The sequence below is a fragment of the Bombus affinis genome, chromosome 11 (genome assembly GCF_024516045.1).
Source record: "Bombus affinis isolate iyBomAffi1 chromosome 11, iyBomAffi1.2, whole genome shotgun sequence".
Lineage (NCBI taxonomy): Eukaryota > Metazoa > Arthropoda > Insecta > Hymenoptera > Apidae > Bombus > Bombus affinis.
The window spans coordinates 1643148-1663973 of NC_066354.1; the positions used below are offsets into that span (position 1 = coordinate 1643148).

Consider the following 20826-nt stretch of genomic DNA (forward strand, 5'->3'; position numbering starts at 1 on the left):
TTATTGCATCCGCTCTTTTCATTAAGTATGACGTAAAACGTGACGCTATATATTTTGAAGGATTTTGTGAGATATTCCACCGGTTTGCATATATCAAATTGTCCTTGAAACGAGTTTTTGAAGGTTCACAGGATGTTGCGTCACGTTTCTTCGTTCCCGCGGAACAATAATTCTTCGATATTACACAATCTGCAAGATGCATTATCATAAAATGCATTTCATTGAGTTTAGCATTTGTGCTCGGTTGTGAAGCAAAGTTGCGGGACAAATTTATCGAACGAAAGGGAAACATCGCGCATGTTGTCGACGAACACCATTCACCAATAAATCTGATTTTCCAAATTGCTCCGTGCACCATTGCACGACGAATCGTTCAACATCGTTGTTTAGGAGTATTCTCTCCAACTCGCTCGTACGGAGCTGATTCGTTTTGTTTCTTTGCCAAGACGGTCCATTTATTTTGCAACACGTGCACGCGAAACTTAACGTAACGGAACCTATATTTTCCTCTACAAAAATACCTTGATTCGTGAAATTTTCTACCATGTTGCATTCTATTTTTCATTGATTTATTGGCAATCGAAATGAATACTAAATTGATTAATAAAAAACAGATAGTATAAAACTTAAACATTGTGGGAGTAAGTTGAAATTTTTTAGAGACAGTGGTAAAGTAAATAGAAACATATCTCATTTTTAAGAAAAGCAAGGTCAATCTTTTCTTTGCATGTTGTTATATTCTATTTTTTACCAATTGATTGGTAATTAATCTATTTGACCATCAGAAGTTTTTAGAATTCTTTAAAGACTGTTTAGAGTTGAATTGATAAAATCTTTTTATTCTTAAGACAAGTAAGGTGAATCTTTCACTCCGATTTACCGTTAATGTTAATTCTTTGCAAAATACAAAGCCTTTCCTTAAGATTCTTTTCTTTTCCTTTCATCTTTCTTTTCTTCAGACTCAAATCAGCTCGATATTTCTCTTTATTTAGAGATAATACTCCTTTAAAATCATGATGCATCGCCGTAAAAATGGCCCGAGATAGTGAAATTTTTTATTTCATTAGAATATATGAAGTAAGTTAATACGTCTACATCTTTTTGAAAGTAAGATTTTCACTAATAATTCCAATTTGCCACCCCACATGTATATGTTTTTATGGCCTAGAATAAAATTATAAAAGATAGTAAAATAGTAACAACGCTGTAGATTGTGTAGTGTTAATGTTATGATCAACCGATATTTGATAAAGTCTCAAAGATAGAATCTTTAATTTAAGGAAAGTAGCTGAAGTTAAATTCTGATACAGAAATCTACATATCATAATCTTTAAAGTCTCTAGATACGGATCTTATTTTGTACTTATCTAGTTTTAAAAAAGCGCACTTATACCGCAATTTCATTAAGTTTCTCATTTATAATAAACTACAGAAAAATTGTGATAACACAGTAATTTCGCGCACTGATATTCGGTTCTCTTGCAACTACTGAAATACTTTGAAACTATCGAGAACCTTTTAAAATTTTTAATTCTCTTAATTATTTAAAACCAGTAAGATTATCCTTTGATCTTTCAAATGCATTAATATTTTTCAACATCCTCTTTTGAAACCTTTAAACTCTTTTCAACCCTCCGAATTCTTTGAAATTTTAAATATCCCTGAATTCTTTGCAGTTTTCAGTGCTTTTCAATATCCTCAATCCATTCAAAGTCCTCGAATATCATCGAATTCTAGAATCTACGGTATTCTTAAACCTTCGAAGTCTCTAAAATCTTTTGATCACCCCAGATTTTCCGAATTCTCCGTGACGTTAACATTCCATGGAATCCTTCGTATCTTCCATAATCCTTAGATTTACTAGTCCGTCTAATCAGCCACAACTTTGCTAAGCTCCCTTAATTCTTATCTAAGATACTCGCTGCTTATCAAATCATTCAATTGCGAGCTAACTGCAATATATTTTTTTCACATTTGTCTTCGAATATTTATCGAGCCGATTATACCCTCACGTCACAAGCTACCAGATGGACCTTCTTTCACCCTTCTTTATCGATCGTAAAAGTACCTCTAGAAGTCTAAGGAGGACCAATGCATGGTAAGGAATTAATTGCAATCTATCGTGGCGGGACCTTGAGCTTGGTTGTTGCGCGGAAGGCTCGTCGAAGAGCGGAGAAATTCACTTAATCAACAAAGTCAACACGGTTCACGAGGGATCGACGGAACGATTAGCGTGGTCGTTGCAAGAAGAACGAGTCTTAACAAGAACTCGTGTTTTCTATCGCAATGATCTCTCCCTCGGTACTGTTCACGCAATGTCGATTCTCCGATAGCAAAACATCAACGTTTTTTCCCCTTTCCGCGTAATTATCGTTGGCTGGTATGTTTGCAACGGCGAACACTAGATGAGCATGACCTCCTCCACGTATGTATAGTTCGCTTGTTTTTCTCCTTTGCCGCCCGCAGAAATTTACTAGTCACTTTAACCGGTGTTTAGTAATCGGTGTTTTATTTCACTGTTGCTTCACTGTGTTACCGGTGGTAAAAAATTTCAAATTCGTAAATTTTACGTAAAGGATCGACTTGCTCGTAACTTCAATGTATGATGTCACCGGACACTGAAATCTGGCCTGTACTTGACAACACGTTAGTGCCATCAAACTTGAAAGTGTTAACTTTTTTTTTATCTCTTCGACTATTGGATAGATACTCGTTCAGAGATATTAGGGCATTTAAAGAACGTGAGGAAAGTTAAAAACAATTAGACCTGAATTGTTAAATTGTTAAAACCTTTAACGATTGTTACTTGGTTCTAATTCATACAAAGTAATTTCCACGGAATTTACATTAGAGGATTGTGGGAACCAACACGTATGATTTTGTTTGCGAAAGCAAAAAATGATTTCGTTGTTGATATCACGTGGACAACATTTTAAAGTTATGAATTCGCGTTCGTCGTTAGTAAAATTCCGGCGTCATGTTCGATCGATTTCGAGAAACCATTCGAGGAGACTTGTTTACGAGGCAGCAAAAGGATTATTCAATCTACCCCCGCACGATTCACGGAGAAGAATATCAATCGACCATGACGTAGTGTGCTCTCTCCTCGGTTAGATCTGTCCAGCAATAGATTCTTTTGGAGAGTCGGACAGCCTAACGAATCGTTTTCAAGGTTGAAATGAAAATACGAACGGAGAAAAGGCGGTAATCGATCGTTTATACGCTCCCTTACCTTCGTTCTTACAACTGGATTCGCCCATCAATTTTCCACCTGTCCATTCGTTGTGTTTTTCTAAAGAAAAAGAAATGAAAGAGGAACTTGGAAGATTTGTAAGAAATTTCTCGGACGAAGAATTCGTTACTGAGGAGAAGTTACACACTTGACCATAAGTATTAGGATATTTCCTAATTTAATATAAGATATATTTATTATTAAATATGTATATAAATTGCCATTAAATCAATGGATATTAAAAATATAATGCTAATACAAATTGATATCAAAAATTTACACTATTAAGAAAACGATTAATCCATCACAATTTTACATTTATACGTGATAAGGATGCAAATATTTGTAGAAATTATTTATAAATTTCAGGAAGAATACGATAAATTAAGAAAATAGCAAAGAAAATACTCTTTCGAAGGAATCTGTATATTATCCTGAATATTTACGAAATCATACAATATATTAGAAAAGTGATTAATTCAAAAGGATATCTCTTTTGATAATTTTATTTTATTTCAGCCCTACGGCATGGTAGTAAGGAATTTTCGAGAAATATTATTCTTTTTCATGTTTTATTGGTATTCCTAATTCTTTAGAATGGTAAAGATAAGTTCATAAGATTCCTTCATATGAATTTCTATAATATTTTGATTGTTTGATCGGGTTCATCGATACAAAACGCGCTTTAATGCAATTTATTTGACAATAAATATTTATACCAATAAAGTATTTATACCGCTTATGCGTGATAATGGAATGATGTGATTATTTGTTTTGAATGATTGGAAGATACCCAAGAAGTATTCAAAGATTACACGAATATCCGTTTTAGATAGAAGCGAGGGCAAAGGTGTAACTTACGACAGAAAAATTCTTGGAAAGTTTATTAGATAGCCTGGTTGGATAATAAATTTTGTAACGGAAGCTGCATTATAAAGATTAGTTTTAAATTGAAGATTAAAAAAGAAAGATATTACAAATTATCAGCTATAAAACACGAGAATGTTAACACTTTAATTAATAATAAGGTGGCATCACCTTAAAATTACGTTCTTATGTTTTCTCCTGTTAGCGAGACGGTCAGGAAAAAAATGAAATTTCTTTCGTTAATTATCTATGTACTACGTTTAACGAGATAGATATTTTATTAAACTATATGGAAGATCATGCCTTACTCTCCAAGGATACAATTTCGCTTAACCTCGATATTCAGTACTGAATCCTTGGAATTCCGTGCACGTTGTTCAATACAGGCTATGAATCAGGCTCCAATAAATTAGAATTTAACATAAACACAAGCAAGCTTAGTTACATGAGACTGTACCTATATCTGCTGTTTATTATTAGTGTGTTATTTATCATCGATCCATTTCATGTTGCTTTTGGATCAACACTCATAAATAATGGAACGGGGAAGGCTTCGTTATTTATCACATCGTCGACCAAAAATTTACCAGTTAAAAATACAGGTTATCTGACAGAGTTAATTATCGAGAAGTGTATAAAAAATTCGCAGCGAAAGTGAAAAGTTTAATTGAAATTAGACTTTCTTTTCTTCAAGAGATCTCTATTCTTTTTTTTCTGTATAATATCTTCTGTATAAGTTTTTTACAGACCGCAATGAATAATAATGACACCATATTCAAAATTCAAGATAAAAATTCATACACACGTTCATATATCTGTATAATAATTTAATTTTTTATTAGACGTTCACGTACACGTTCATATATATAATAATTTCATTATTTAGTAAAAGTTCATTAATTTCATATGTGTTACTTTAGTGTAATAGGGAGAGTCCGTAATAACAATTTATCTCTCACGTAGCGTGTTGTCAGTCCATGATACCACAGTATCTAAAAATGGTGGCTCGATAAATGTCGTGACATCACGCTAAAAGGTGCTACTCATTGACTTCGTAAGTTGCCAAAAATATACTCTTCGCCAGGTAATTTGGAATTTTAAATACATACTTCTAATCTTTTATTGTTGTATACGTTTGGAATTTTAAACAATGCATTTTTTAAATCATATTTTAGGATTACTTATAAATTATAAATCCTCAATTTTTCTGAATCGATAAGCTTCCTCCTTAGTAACGGTGTATTTTTCATATGCATTATTCATCAATATGTTCACCTTCTATTTTAAATTTTAAATTTATACAAATCTTACTCATTCGATGGTAATGGCAACGAGTTTCTAATAAAAGGAGCTTCCACCCATGAAATTTATCCACTAAAAAATCCTGTTCTTCAAATGTTGGCAGGAAAAGTATCGAATATATCCATTATCGTTTCGTTCGTTCTGGAAAAACGTCGACTTGTTAAGAGATATTTCATTCGGAAGCTTTTTAATTGAATTCTGATTCTTTGATATTATGGAATGAAATGTAATTTCAAGAATCGATCTAATACCTTTTTTTTTTTGCCTAGATTTTATAATTGTATAAAGTTCTCCTCCATTTGCTTACGTAGAAAATTTCAGAAAACTGGAAAAAGATTCTTACAATAGTATTTTCAAGTAGAAGTACCAGTGACAGAAACGAGTACATTTAACGCGACAGTTGACGTTAACACAACTGTTTAACTGTAATCGACGTACATGTTATGACGAGTCGATCGATGATGATAATCAAGCCCGTATCGTGGTGTCCTCCGCCTAATTGCGGATCACCGATCCCCGTGTAGGCGAACACGGATCCCGGCCATGTTGTCACGTGGCTGGTTGTTCAATTTTCGGGGCTTTCCTAATCGTTCGAACACGTCTCGTGATAATTGCGTCAGCTTCCCGTGCGATGGGTTTGATCGACAGACTGCCTCGTTGAAATTAATTCTTGATACGTTCACGGGTCCGATAGATGTGTACAGGGACTTCCGATGGATTATACCCCGTAAATTGATTACGTTCTTTCTATCTCAACTTGGGCTGTACTTGGTTAAAAACTGGGATATTCCAATGAATATTTTGCATCGGAAGGAAAATAATTTGCTTCGAATGAAGCTCAAAGAGGTGCCGGAAAATTTTGAATCAAAAATAACGTTGAGACGTTTTTGGTTGAATTCGCCGATATTTATGTTTCTATTACGTAAGCTGACCTATTTTAATATGTAGATGGTCTTGGATATTGTAGAGATACAGTTATCAGAATTTCTCTCTCTCTCTCTCTTTCTCGTGGGCCACTATCGATTGGTGAATCAATCATGCTTTCTACTATACACTTGTTATTATTTTTATCTATGCCCACATTTTAATGGAAGAATAATATCTTAAAGTTAACATTAAGAGTACTTAACTATTAACTAATTTTTTATATAATTTTATATAATTTTTTATATAACTATTAACTAATTTTTTCACTTTAGTTCCAATTGAGGAAAAGATTTTTAAGTGTTTTAATAAAATTCTAGCATACAATTGAAACGAGAAATGACACATATCACGCAATAACGACTTAAAAATGATCCAAAAGACAGCAGGGTTAATAGTGTTTTAAATTTTGATATTATTAGTGATATTTTAAAGTTGATTAATAGTGAAATTATTTATAAGTAATTAAAGTTAAAGAAAGATAAATTTGAAATCCAGACCCGGAGAAAACATCTAAACATATTTGAATATTCCGATGTAGATTGCCGTTGAATTCACCTCACTGTATTCTTCTGTATACGTTGCAGAATGATCAATATCTCGGTACGCCAATTTCTATAGAAATTCCTACCACAAATTACCTCAACTCCTGCATGTTTGACTTTTTCAATTTAATCGACTTTCTGAGGTAAACCCACTTATAGATTTAAATAGGTCATCATCCATGTAACTGGGTTGTTCAATTACGATATAACAACGAGATACCATTCTAATTGTGTGTGCGTATCTATATGGATCAGAGATTTCTACGTCACTCCTGTAGTAAACAGTCGTGATTAGTGACATTCAGGATTAGGAAGAAAACTATTATAGGATCAAAGTGGCTCAATTAGGATTCCTTCGCCGATAAACGAAATCTTCCCATGAAAGATCATTATTAGACAGTGGATGTTTATGTAAATCTATAATATTATCATGAATACAGCTAAAGCTGGATAATATCATAAAAAGTATTATACTTCAAATATTTTGTACATATACTTCCACGTATTGTGTGTATTTCTTCATGTTTAACTTTTTCATCGATGTATAAAATTTCACAGTCTACTCATCAATATTAAATTAATTCTGTAAGTAAAATTTCGAGATATATTTTCAAAGAATCACTTTTCTCATAGATTTCTTGTCAATGTAAAATTATTACTAATACAGAAGAGTTTCACGAGTTTTTTAATTTTATTGGAAACTAGTTTCAAATACACAGTGTTTATTCACAAATCTTTTTAATTACTTGAAATATAGTTTCAATATAATTTTCACGTTAAATGATATTTCTGTAATATCATACGCAGTAAACGGAGATTTGTTTTGTTCATTCAATGTTCAAAAATATTCCATGCAATCTTGAGTATAGTAAATATTTCCGCTATTAATAAATCGACTAGGCTATCCTTATCTACCGTGTCTAATTTCTTTACGAAAAAGCTTGCGCGCATTGAAGCAGCACTGTGAACTCTACCGAACTGAGATTAAGGGTGGCAGCGACTAGTAAACAGAATGACGTACACATAGGTATAAGATCGGGAGTCCCGCCTACGCAGAAGACTCGATTTCAATAGAAGATGACCTTCGTATTATGGTGTTCTAATATTTGTCCCACGTCAATGTAAGCAATATGATGTGACTTCTTTTGTTATTCCAGGTAATTAAGATTTTCATTATTCAGATATCTAATATGTACTAACATTCTTCTTAATTAAATGACCAGGATCTTTTGTACAGATTAATCAATATTATTAATAAAATTTTATCAAAATAACTGACAATTAGTCAGTTTACTAATTTTATTATATGACAAATTATTATGCTAATATTGTAACAATTTTACGATATACTTTATCAAAAATCATCTAAATCTCCCCAAAATGCATAGTTGCAAATTTGCAAAATTACTATAAAAAATTACAAATTAGAATTATTGAATAATCATGAATATTTTGAAAAACAAATATTAGATCTTATAACGAAGTATTTTTATAGAAAAAGTGACGAAATCTATTACTGTCTGAAGTTTCAACAAACTCGATAACTCGAAAATCTTCATTGAAACGTGTGACTGATTTTGATTGAAAAAGGTAGAGATTGCAAATTAAATATCTACGCGTATTTTTCATGAATATAACATGATTTCGTCTGACATTTACTTAGAGCACCAACGATTACGATCATGTCATATCAATTTTGTCAATTTATCACAGTGATTAAAGTAGACTTTCCAATGACATCAGAATTAGAAACTTGAATGAATTGAAGTATGAACAAAACGTTGATCGACGAGCTCCCTACTGAAGGTTTCGGGTGGTGGATCATGACGGAAATATTGGAGACACGATACGGAAATTCAATACGTCCATCGGATAATTAAGTTTCAATATAAGAGCCTTGACATTTGCACAGCGCGAGACGATATCCGAAGATAAACGAGTGAAAGAAGAGAAAACTCCGGAATAGGAAGAACGTTCTTATTTCAAACAGTTTTTGGATTGATACCAATAAGCCTGACTCGTGATAACATCGATCGACCCTTCGTTTCTAATACCGTCTCCTCTTTCCCTGGTAGACTTAACGTCTTAATGAAGATTGATACCGTCGAATTGCCAGTAAGAAGAGCGGGAAGACTAAAATAACACGATCTAATTCCTTGGGTTCAATAAAAATACCACGAATTTGCCAAACGATACTCATATTTTTAAATTTTTATTTAAGTTCAATATCTTTGAATGATTTAATATTGCATTACGTGAAATTTTTCTGACCTAGCGGAAGTCTTCTTAAAAGAAACGAAGTGTTCTCAAAAAGTAACTTCTTGAAAAGTGAAAGATTCTGAAGAATATAAATTTGCATAAAGATCCGCAGCTTGCTCGTAATATACAAGTTCAGTTATTCTATGCAAAGTTCAAGATTGAATTTTAAGACATTGTAACTTAGGTGGCCCAAATAATCTTACCTTGCTATGTCAGTTAAACTTTGGCATTTATAGATTCAATTGAAGTATTAAAAAAAAAAAACTTGCGATATATCGAGTAACGCATTTATCGCTGCATTAAAATCATAATATATTATATTCATCGGTAAAAATCGATTCCCTAAAGGAAATAGTATTTTGGTACGATATTATTAATGGTTCTTAGATGAAGCGAAGAACAGATATCGAGGAAGGATTGCTATTATCGATCGCTTGCAGGCTGCTCGGCACATTTTCATACTTCGAAAACGAACTTTTCATTATAGAGAGAAAGGGAGAGAGAACGTGTGGGCAGTTGAATAATTCGGCACCTGCACAGACGTATTTCTTGCATGAATGTGTTACTTGTGCCACTTGTTCCGCTAGCTATCGTTGTGTAAGGAACATCACAGATTTGGCGCCGTTCCAAATCGTCTCTACCATCTGGCAGGATCTCTCTTCCGAACAGTATCCCTATTTTTCATCCTGCTTCTGATGGACGGTGATTACCAACGAAACTTTTCCCTTTTATATAACAATGCGCCCTTTTTCCATGGTGTGTTATATAGCTGTGCCTCTAAATTTATCAAAAAAGTAAGTTGTCTTCGAAAGTAAGTCTTTAAACTTCTTAGATTTCCTTGATTTTCTAATAGCAGGTTTCTTCGAATTTGAGTTCGAAAGTAACACTTAAAGAGTAGAATGTAATGTTTTCGCTAATATTTCTAATATGTTTTAATATTAATATTATTTATTTTTTTTCTTAATAATATTATTTCTTCCATAGTAGTTTTATGTAGTTATTAGTAAATTTGCAATAAAAAAAGTATATTAATTCGATAAGTGATTTCCTGCTTTCAAATAACATACATTTCTTCCTTTTTTATTAGGAAAATTTTTTAATCACGAGCTTCCTAGAATTTCAGAAAAATTTTTAAAACGAAGAACGTATAAAGAGTGTTTATTTAATTGAAATGTATCTCTATTCTAGATTCTGGATTTACATTATTCTAGATCGAGAAAATATTATGCGTAATAAATAAGTTCAGTGTGTGATTGTTCAATGTTTCACGTCTCCGATACAACATGCAATCAGGAAGATTGATTACGTATCTCTTTCCGATGTGATTATTAATAGACATAGTAAAATGCAAAGTTTAAAAATTCATATTGGACATCAACACGAGTGGTCCTTCATTCAGCATTAATTTCCGAAATGTTCTTTCGTCGATGTAAAATATTGTTTGGCATCGATGATACTACGTTTCTCTCCATATGCTACAGTTTACAGAAGTGAAATGTATTATGCATATTCAGTGAAGTATCATTATCGCCTTTGATCCTCGATGCGGCGGTTTTTTATGATTTCTTGCCTCATTAAAATTGACTAAACTTTGTTCCTCTACGCAGCGCAGAATTTTCACTTGCAAATATTATTCTATTAAAAAAATAATGCATTTTTTATTGCTTTCGTTATACTTCTATTTCATTCAGTGCAACAAAATATTCAACAGTTCTTTATATCCCGATGAAATAATATTTTTGTTCACCGCCCTATTCACAACTTTATTTCAAGCATCAGCATATTACGTCGAACTTTTTCCTTCCTATTTATTTTCCCTTCTGTTAGCCATCGTGTCGTTTATTTGAAAAATATCTCAGTAATTAATGTTTTACGAACACATACACCATTACAAATATTTGCACAATGTTCGGTACTATTTCGGATCGCAGGGTAAAATTATGTTTAAAAGACAAAAGCAGGCGAAGTATTGCACTAAACAACTAACTAATATAATATGTCAAGTATGATATTATAACAGTTTAATTGGAGATTTAAGGAGAATGGGTTAGTATGTTCATAAACACCGAGGTATTTGCGGAAAGATTGGAGAAATTTAAAAACTCGTTTTATCAATTTTACTTATAGATAATTTATCTTCTTAATTTTATTATTAATTCAAAATTTATGCTACAGATATCGATAATAATTTTCTGTACCTTGATAGATTTTTGACGACTTCTAAGATAACAAAATTTTATCTTTGACTGTCCTTTAAGTTTGATTCCAGACGTTTGACTGGTAATATGTTTATGCCGACAGCATCTTACATCGTATTATATCTGACAGCGACTAGCTAAACGTATTCCCGTGACGATGATATAATTTGTCGTGCGATCGACAGCCTTGACCGCGGTTTATCAAGTTTTTTGCGGCTGCTTCTTGATCGGATCGAAACGTCCTTAACGTACGTAGTCCGGCATCGCGTCGTGCCGCGTTATGTTATCACCAATAACGAGACGCAAATGAGGGAAACAGAAGTCCTTGTATAAATACGATTAACTGCGAAACTCTGTTGCGGAATATAGTCCATGGCCATGGCGAAAGTCGGGTTGGTTTGCATCAAAATCCGAGAATAGATGCGATCTACGGGGAAAATCGGTTTTTGATATAGTCGCTACGACCAACGAGATTCAAAGAGTGAGACTGAAAATAGAAAATTCCTGCTGTTGAAATGATAGAATTTATGTGACAGACAAGAGTGTATAAATCAGATTCATATACGGTGTGTCACGGAAGTATTTGAACGCTTATTATAGAAAACTTTTGTGGACGCTCATGTTCACAAATATTTGAACACTTTTTGGTTTCGTATAAGATGTGATTATTTGTTTAAATTATTATACACACGATTAAGTAATTATAATTTTGTCTTTGTGGAAATGACGTTCGAAATGATGCGTAGGTTTCTAAGATCTACATATTTGTGAAAGTCGCAGAAAGAACGCGATCGATTAAAAATTATAGATGGTGTGTGCGCAATACCTTATCGGAAAAGTTTTGTATGAGTTTGTGATAACATATTGCTAAACACTCCTCTTGTCAAAGAAACTTAAATTTACCTAATATTTTATACGATCGTGGTATCCTTGAAATAAACTTTTGATCCTTGTTGAGTGAACTCTTGAATCGTGTCAGATTATGCTTTCAATGAAACACGCCGTTATCGCTATAGATACGCTTCATTAATAGAAGATTTTATGAAATCCCGAGGACAAAGTGGAAGCCGTGAAAATCGAGTTTCGTCGTTTGGAGCGAAACAACCGAGTCCACGGCTTATCGTTTCGCCCATGAACTACATTTTCCCAACATTTGCGTAAACGGTGCACCCCTCTATAACCTTGATCGATTATTCATCGATTCTACATACTTCTTCATTTCTATACCCATAACGATGCTAATCAAACTTCAAAATATTTCGTATAAACCACATAATACATTCATGAAAAGTTTCTACGGATACAGGCGTCCAAGTACTTAGTTTTGCGAGCCTGTGTATGCAAACTAAGAAAAATAAATCAATAACTAAACCATGGATTTTTATGTATTTATAGGAAATTAAAAATTGGATAAATTTGCGTGAATATCCATGGTCTAGCAGTCGTAACATTTAAATTAATTTGCAACAATTCTGAAATGTGTAAATGCATCTAAAAGACGGTGTATTTTCTCGTGAGATATTTTTCATAAGTAACAAAATAAATTTCGAAAGTTTTAAATGGAATTATTATTCGTGTAAATTTAACTGGCAGGAAAGCAGATAATGTAGCCCCTTGTGAGAACGTACGCGGATATTAGTCACAAACTTAATTGTCTGGAGAGGATTTACGGAGTTCATGAAAGGCTGTTCGTGGAAGCTGACTCCGAGCGTTTTGAGTGACTCGCCCTGTTTGTAGCGACTCTCTACTGGACGTTGCACATTACAGCGGGATAATCTTGCAGAAAGCGGATTTGTATCTGTATCAATCAATCGTCAAAACGATGAACGCAACCTTGTGGAATTAATTGGAAAAGAAACTGCGATCGTACAAGTTTGTTTTAATGAATCGTTCTTAGGAATTATGCAATGGTGATAAGCACCGTTCCTCGATCACTACTCTTTGTTGTCTTTTATCTAGATTTAAGAACAAAATTCAATTCAACTTTAGAAATTTGCTTTCTCGGTGGACGATAATTTCTTTCTTTTTATCAAACGTTTCTCCACAGTAACCATCGGAGATCGGAACCTTTCACAATACTGGATATAGATAAAAATGAATGAGAGTATACAAAGTATCTTACGTTTCTTGTAGTCAAAGCGTTTTTAGTGTATTGTGATATATTTTAGGGAAAAATATTCTTATAAACGTGTAGGAAGTGGACGAGAAAGTTCGAAAGGTAAAAAACACGAAATATCCCGCAATTTTAGTAATTGGAATTACGTTTGACGCTATGGTCGAAAATTTTTAATACAGAAGTGATTAATATTTCTCGATATAAATATTAATTTCTCACTTTCTATTGTTTTCTATCGCATGCTCTTTGAAGTTCTATTAAGGGTTGTAAAAACGATACGAAATACAGAGTCTCTTGGCCTGCAAGATCATCAGGAAGGTTTTCATATTGCTAGATTCCTTCCAACTTTGAAAAAAAGATGTATTATAAGTATGTATATGTTTTGTTACATTCACATAATTACTTTTTTAATACTTAACGCGATGTATATATAAATATGATCATTTATATCAAAGTAATAAGTATCGAATTCAAGATATACAGTTAATTGTATGATAAAATTGTATTTATCGATGAGAAATAATAATTTTGTTTATTACACCTACTTACAAAAGCGATGCTGTTATGCGAAAAGGAGGTCTAAATTTATGTAGCCCAGATTTAGAGTTTGGAGTAATGAGTTCTCAACGAGATATAGCTAACTCCCAAATGCCCCGTAACCTTGGAGAAATTTCGAGAAAATCTATTTGGTTTCAAGGAAACTAAATTCACTTTTACGAGAGCCGACAGTGTTTAGAGAGAGGGGTGAATAGCATGTACCTCACACGAAAGAGAAATTGAGAAGATGGATCTGTAGAAAGGTCGAAGATATAGTAGATCTACACATAACCGATATTAATTCTTAATGATCCATTCTGTATATAGGACATTTGTTTCTATCGCTTCGTAAAGTCTGTTATCATTTTTTATTACTTTTATCAATGGTAAAATTAGTTTTTAGTATTTTTCTTTCACTTTATCCATATTATCGGATGGATATTCAAGAAATTTTATTAGAGTTGATATGAAATCTTGTGATAGTAATAAACAAAGATATTGGCGCAGATCAGATTCTGTGTAAAATCCTGCGTAAATTTCTGAGAAATACGATATTTTATTTGACCATTCTATGTAATATAACTTTTTATCTCAAATATTTCAAACTGATATCAATAATCTTTGAATTTACGTTTACCGAAAGTAGAAGTTGGAAATTGTAATGATGTCGATTTTACTTCAATAGTTGCGTAAATAGTACCTTTATTTTGAATGACTGTTATAGAGAATCGAAGTTTCTATGTCCATTTTAGTTACAGTCACTATCAGTTCTCGATCCACTATCCTTTTTATTTTATAACAGTTTCAAAGCAGTTCTATATCGAATCGATTCTTGTATCAATTTTACATTTTCGCGATAAAAATTTCGTGTTTTATCAGAAGCGTCCACAATGTATCTCTTGTTATTTATTTTTACTACACAGATGGCCAATGATAACGAATATTTATGTATTTAAACTTCGAATTCTGTCGTGTAATTTATGCATTTATATTCTACAAATAACTGAAATAAAAGAATTTTACAACAAAATTTACACAAGATTCATAAAATATATACGATATCCTATAAAACGAATAAAAGATAAAATAAAACATTTTGTATAATCAAATTTATGACAATATTCTTGTTCATTGTAGTACACACGAACGATCGCTCTTGTCAATTCGAGCCATTTACTCGAGAAAGAATATCTTCGATCAATGAAAATCACCGATGATTGGTCGCAGTGGTCTTAATCATTTTCCATCCAAATCCAAACGAACGAGTGTCTGTTGAGTTGCTCGAAGTTCATGAGCGTTGTTGGTAATGGAGATAAAAAAATAAAAAAAAAGGAATCGCCCGAGAAAGAGAGGATTGACAGGTTTCGATGGAGCTCGATCATATTATCGCTCGCAATTTAATGCAGGAGAGAATGCATCCCACTTTAAATGGAATCGAAGTGCAAACGGCTTTGACGTGGCGATCTCGAAATTGCGATCTTGAAAACTGGGTCACTTTTGCTTTGAATAGGCTTGACCGATTACGACAAGAGATTGAAGCAAGTGTCGAGCATCAAAATCTGTCGTTGAATAGTGGCTGCGACGTTTACTGTTTAGATCGAATCGATGTCTATAGAGACATGGTAGATCGACTGGAAAGGGAAATTGTAGCCAGTGTTCTCCATTGGTACATGATTTGCCAGTGGAACTATTAAAGAATTGATCAGACGACATCAATGCGTTTCTACGTTGAAGAGTGTAAGAAAATCTTCATGGTATTTTACGACGAATGAATTATGCACGTGTAATCGGAGAGCATACGACTCCTCATACATATAAAAATAAGTCAAAAATATAGAATAATAGATTCTTTCTTACGACGTTTCTTTTTCGAAAAAATAGAATTTGAGCATAGTTGGTTGAGGATTGCTACTTGACAAGTTTTCAAATTCATAAAGAAGTCATATTCTACATTTTCGACTTATTTTCACATACAGAATAAGCTCCTGCCAATTCAGGAAATCTTCCCCTAATCAAGAGATAGTCAAATACGTAATACAGTTGACAAGTTTACAAAAATCACAAATTTATGTACAGATATTATTGATGTACGTACCCTTTGATTCAATTATTTAGGTAATTATTCGACGTGTTCCTTTTTCTGAAAAAGAGAAGAGAGCAATGTGTTATGATAAGGTGATTAAAATTTCAAGTTTTGGAATAACAAATTACATAGGTGCCAGAATACAGATTGTAAAATCTGTGGAAGCGGAACTTTTTTGCGGTGCACAGGATCGACCTTAATTAAAGCGGCTCGCAACAAGTCACCCTTGAAACAGCCTATTCTGAAGTTCTATCCGCTCGAATATCCCAAAAATATTGTATTCCATTATCGTAACGCGTTTTATTCATTGCCGCATTTATTACTTATTCCGTGATCATAGTACACTATGTGACTGTATTGGATCGAAACAGTGATTTATTGAATTTCCATTCTTTACAGTAGTATTATTATTTTATAATACTTCAATCCTTTTTCATTTTATTTTTTTTTGAGAACAAACATAACGTGACATAATGTGTCCACAATTATCTGGATTGAATTTGAAGATTGAAGAAGAAGAAAATTGTTGAAAAAGAGAAGAAATTAGAAGAAAAATCTCCTTAACAACCGGAAGTATTGAATAATCAAGTCTTCTGCGATATCCCATCACAATCTAACAAATGAAGATTACAGAGGCAAAATATGGCAAGTACAATTTTGTTGATTTTCTGATTATGCTATTACTTAATGATTAAAGATTATATAAATAAATACGATATAAATAAAAGATACGAGTTTCTGGGAATCAAAAAATCTCAATAAGATAAATTTTTTTGTTTAGTAGAATAAAAGGAAGATATAGGGGTATACAAATTGTAATGTCTTAGGAAGCTTAAAACACGAGAGATTAAGATATTTTTTCTAAAAGAACACCGTTCATACTCTCAATCATATGACTGTACGAGGAATCATAAAAGGCTCAAATTCCTGATAAACCGACCTCGTTATTAATATCAATATTGTAATCACCCATTTCATCGTATTCACTATTTTTCCTGTATATTGAATCGATCACATGAACGAGAGCTCTATGCAGTTGCAGCATGTGACTAACAAAGCGGAAAAAGCAGGGTTAGATTAAAAGCGTGATCACGTGCGTCATTCGCTGCACATACCCTGAAAATTTGCATGCACTACCCTCGTACGCGTGACAAAAATTTTTCTTAAAATATTAAAGGTCTCTCTGTTTAGTGAAATAAGAGCAAGTTCAGAATATACAAATTCTAAAATCATGGCATGGTTAAAAAGCGTGAGATGAAAGCGCTAAATCTCTGATAAAGCAACCTCGTTATAGATATCAACCTCGAAATCGCTTCTTTCATTGCATTCACTATTTTCCCTGTATACTGCATCGACCGGATGAACGCGAGCCCTACACAGTTGCAGCGTGTATCTAACAAACCGAAAAACAGCAGGATCGGATTAAAAGCGTGACCATGTGTGTCATCCATTGCACGTACACTGAAAATTCGCACATCCCGTCCTCGTACGCATGATTTAACCCTGACACACATGGTACACGCAAAAGATACACATATTAGACGCTGGGGAGGTCTTGACATGAAACATCAGCGTGCCTCGTCCTGGCTACTTGTTTAATTGACCTCGATGCGCAAGTTCAAACAATACCTGTTACACGCTAAAACTGGAACGTTTATTTTCGCGGTCGATCCCGCCTTGTCTTTCCTCGTCATTGACGTTCAGCGCACCTCCTCCCAAGCGTTATGGAAACACGGTGGTGATCCCTGCTCTCTGATTATTGAAACGTCGATCAACGGGTCACGGCACGGTTGGATGTTTGTTGAACTTTTGTTATTCGCCAGGTAAAAGATTACTCTCGATTAGATGAGAATATCGCAAGAACGTTTACGTCAGAGAATGTGAAGCTTCGGGAGCTTTGGTCAGTCGCGCAGTTTAGTGTTATAATTGGCGGAGGAGATACAGTGGCTATGAGAAGTATATATACGTCATTATACTATCATAGCACTTATATAAGTATTAATCAATTAGATTTAAGTGTATTAAGATTAAGTAATATATACATACATTCAATTTATTCATATAAAACGATATGTATCATCTGCTAAAAAAGCGATTTACTGGGAATTAGGGCTATTAGAAATTAAAATTGTATTGGATAGGAGCAAAGATTGATAAGTTTCAATCGAGGATCGAAATAAATAACAATGTAATAAATAATTTGAGAGATTTTGAAGGGTATAAATATGTACAATATTAATTTGGAATTATTTCTTTCTCAATTGGGTGGAGGTTTGTTTGGAGGTTTGGCTAGTTGTTTAGCCGAAGGTTGCTACTTAAAACTATTTAAAAACATGACATCATTTGTATCATCAACAACAAGCTATTTCTTGGTTCATAGTAAATTAATTTCGTACTTAGTCTCAAAATTACGTGTATAATCTAATTTTTGAATTATAGATGGATGTTAAGAAGTTAAAAGATAGTTAATAGATTACAGAGATTGGGTTTATAATACAGAATTAGAATACAGTGGATTGACAGTTTTGAGGAATGGAGTTAATAAATCATACGAGTTTACGTTTGATAATGAGCCTGGAAGTTTGGTAGTTGATTTATAGTTAAACATACTGTCGGCTGTGTATACGTGGAATATTCTGTTCGTTCACCCTAGTTATATATTCACATATCATAGTACGAGGGGAGCGGTACTTGCAATTAATGGTTCTAATGGATGCGAAACCCTTGGGTATGAGGTCTGGGCCTTTATGAAAAGCAAAACCGCAAATCGTATGTGACAAGGTGAACCGAAGCGAAGTTATGACATGGAAAGCGTCTTTAATGGAAATTTCGGTCACTGGTTTACTTCGTTTAATAATTCACTAGTCATTATACGAATTGATTTAATTATTAAAATTAGGAACTTGCTGGGAAGTAACTGTTGGCAGGAAAATTGACAGTAAATTATTGTTGTGTAATTGATTAAAATATTACCTTTAATAGGTGTAACGTGAAAATTCTAATATAATAAATATTATAATATTTTACTACTCAAGTTTACTTGCAATTTTCTTGCGGGTTTCATTTATGGTATCGTAGAACGATTTCGAGTCGTCTAATTATCTTATTTTATACAGTTTCTAAAAATATGGAAATAGATTGAAATAAAAGTCCTGATCTAAATGTTGAAAGAGAAAAAAAAATGAAACAGAGAAGAAAATTGAATGAAAAATAATGGGAGTAATAGAAACATAGTGCAAACAAGCAAGCTTAAAATATTATCCTCGACTATACGTTTAAAAAAACCATTGATGTAATATTTCTTAATTTTGTAAAGTATATATTTTCCATCTTGTATTCTATAAAGTATTCTATACATTTTCTAAATAATTTTAAATATGTATTTCTCTGTTTGATAAATAATTTGTGACTGTAAAACGTTACAATTCTCAATATCAAAGCGATCTTAAGAATAAATTTCCAATCCACACTTCATACAGATCGAAGATCTATAAATAAATTATCTCAAATTATCACAGTTTATTTGCAAATTTCATTTGAAATTTATTTCGTCCGAAGGGGTTAATTTTATGGAACAATAAGCACTAGTTTCAGGGTGTGTATTTATACATCGCAATGATAACTGAAACTTTTCTCGGGCAATAATGACGTCCGAACGATTAACACAGTTTGGATTTGCAATTTACTCGGCGATATGAGTGTAATTGTTGATGATAAACACATAGTGTTCAACGCCTCAAGCGACTTCCTGACCCCGGAATGTTGGCGGAGCTTGCGTCGCTTCAGAGCACTTCGTCCTACAAATTCAGTCAAGAACTCCAAGAAAGTTCGTTCGCTATCGTAACACTTCAAAAATTTGCAATTTTCCACCACAGTGCATTCAAAACGCGACGCAAATGCTTCTGGTTCCTCGTTCCTGCATATGATCACGGTGATTCCAGAGAAAATCAACAAATAATCGAGCCTTGAACATTCTACGCTTGAAATTCGCCATATTTATTCACTACCACGATTCTCTGGAATTTTTATTTTCAATTTAAAGATCTTTTAATGTACGTAAAAAACTTCGAGCATTTGTTTTTAAATTCCATTAGCGTTGAAACGAAAAATTCGATTAAAAACGAGTAATAGAATTTTCGTGGCAAAGGAAAGAACAAATCCAGGATATGAATTAATCAGTATATTTCTCTGCAGATGAATTCTTGTTTCGATTCTTGTTTTCATTAGTTTTTATACCGTTGCAGTGACCTACGAGGTTCGAAGAGCTTGAGGAGTAGAATTGTTAGCGGGAGCTAGAGGATGTAATAAAAAGAGAAATTAACCTTGCAGGGTATTTTGAGAAAGTGTTTGACATACTTTATGCACAAACATTTGACGAGGTAAATTTCATGCTTTGAATAGTTTACTGTTAGGAAACAAATTTGATCGTCGGTAAAAGTTGGTGTTAATGGAGAGCGGAGTGTTTGCACGCTCCGATACGAGGCTATCAAATTGGAATTTTATGTGTCAACATGTCAAATATAGTAAAATCAAATTTGTTGAATTTTAAAATAATTTGTTTGGTTTCCCATACGATCATTTGATAGGACTATAAATGTGTGCGATCAATGAATTTCTGAATTTTACATAATATTTGACAAACGAAAGCAAACACGTGCCTAATTCGTGTAATTAGAACAGAATTTCCATGTTAATTAAAAAATTTTGCAAACGTATGACGATGGAGTACCGTACCTTTTCGTATAATTATTCGAGAAATTAAA

General features: G+C 33.1%; 1 protein-coding gene across 6 annotated transcripts in view; it reads right to left on the reverse strand.

Moving 5' to 3' along the window:
- Nucleotides 1-20826, reverse strand: part of LOC126922039 (uncharacterized) — a 129902-nt gene that overhangs the window by 46250 nt on the left and 62826 nt on the right. For 4 of the 6 annotated variants that reach the window (XM_050734207.1, XM_050734205.1, XM_050734206.1 and 1 more), the window contains exon 2: nt 16076-16120. The exons of the other annotated variants lie outside the window; for them this stretch is intronic. The gene's annotated coding sequence lies outside the window, so the exon portion shown is untranslated. The remainder of the gene's footprint in view (nt 1-16075; nt 16121-20826) is intronic. 6 annotated transcript variants of the gene reach the window in all.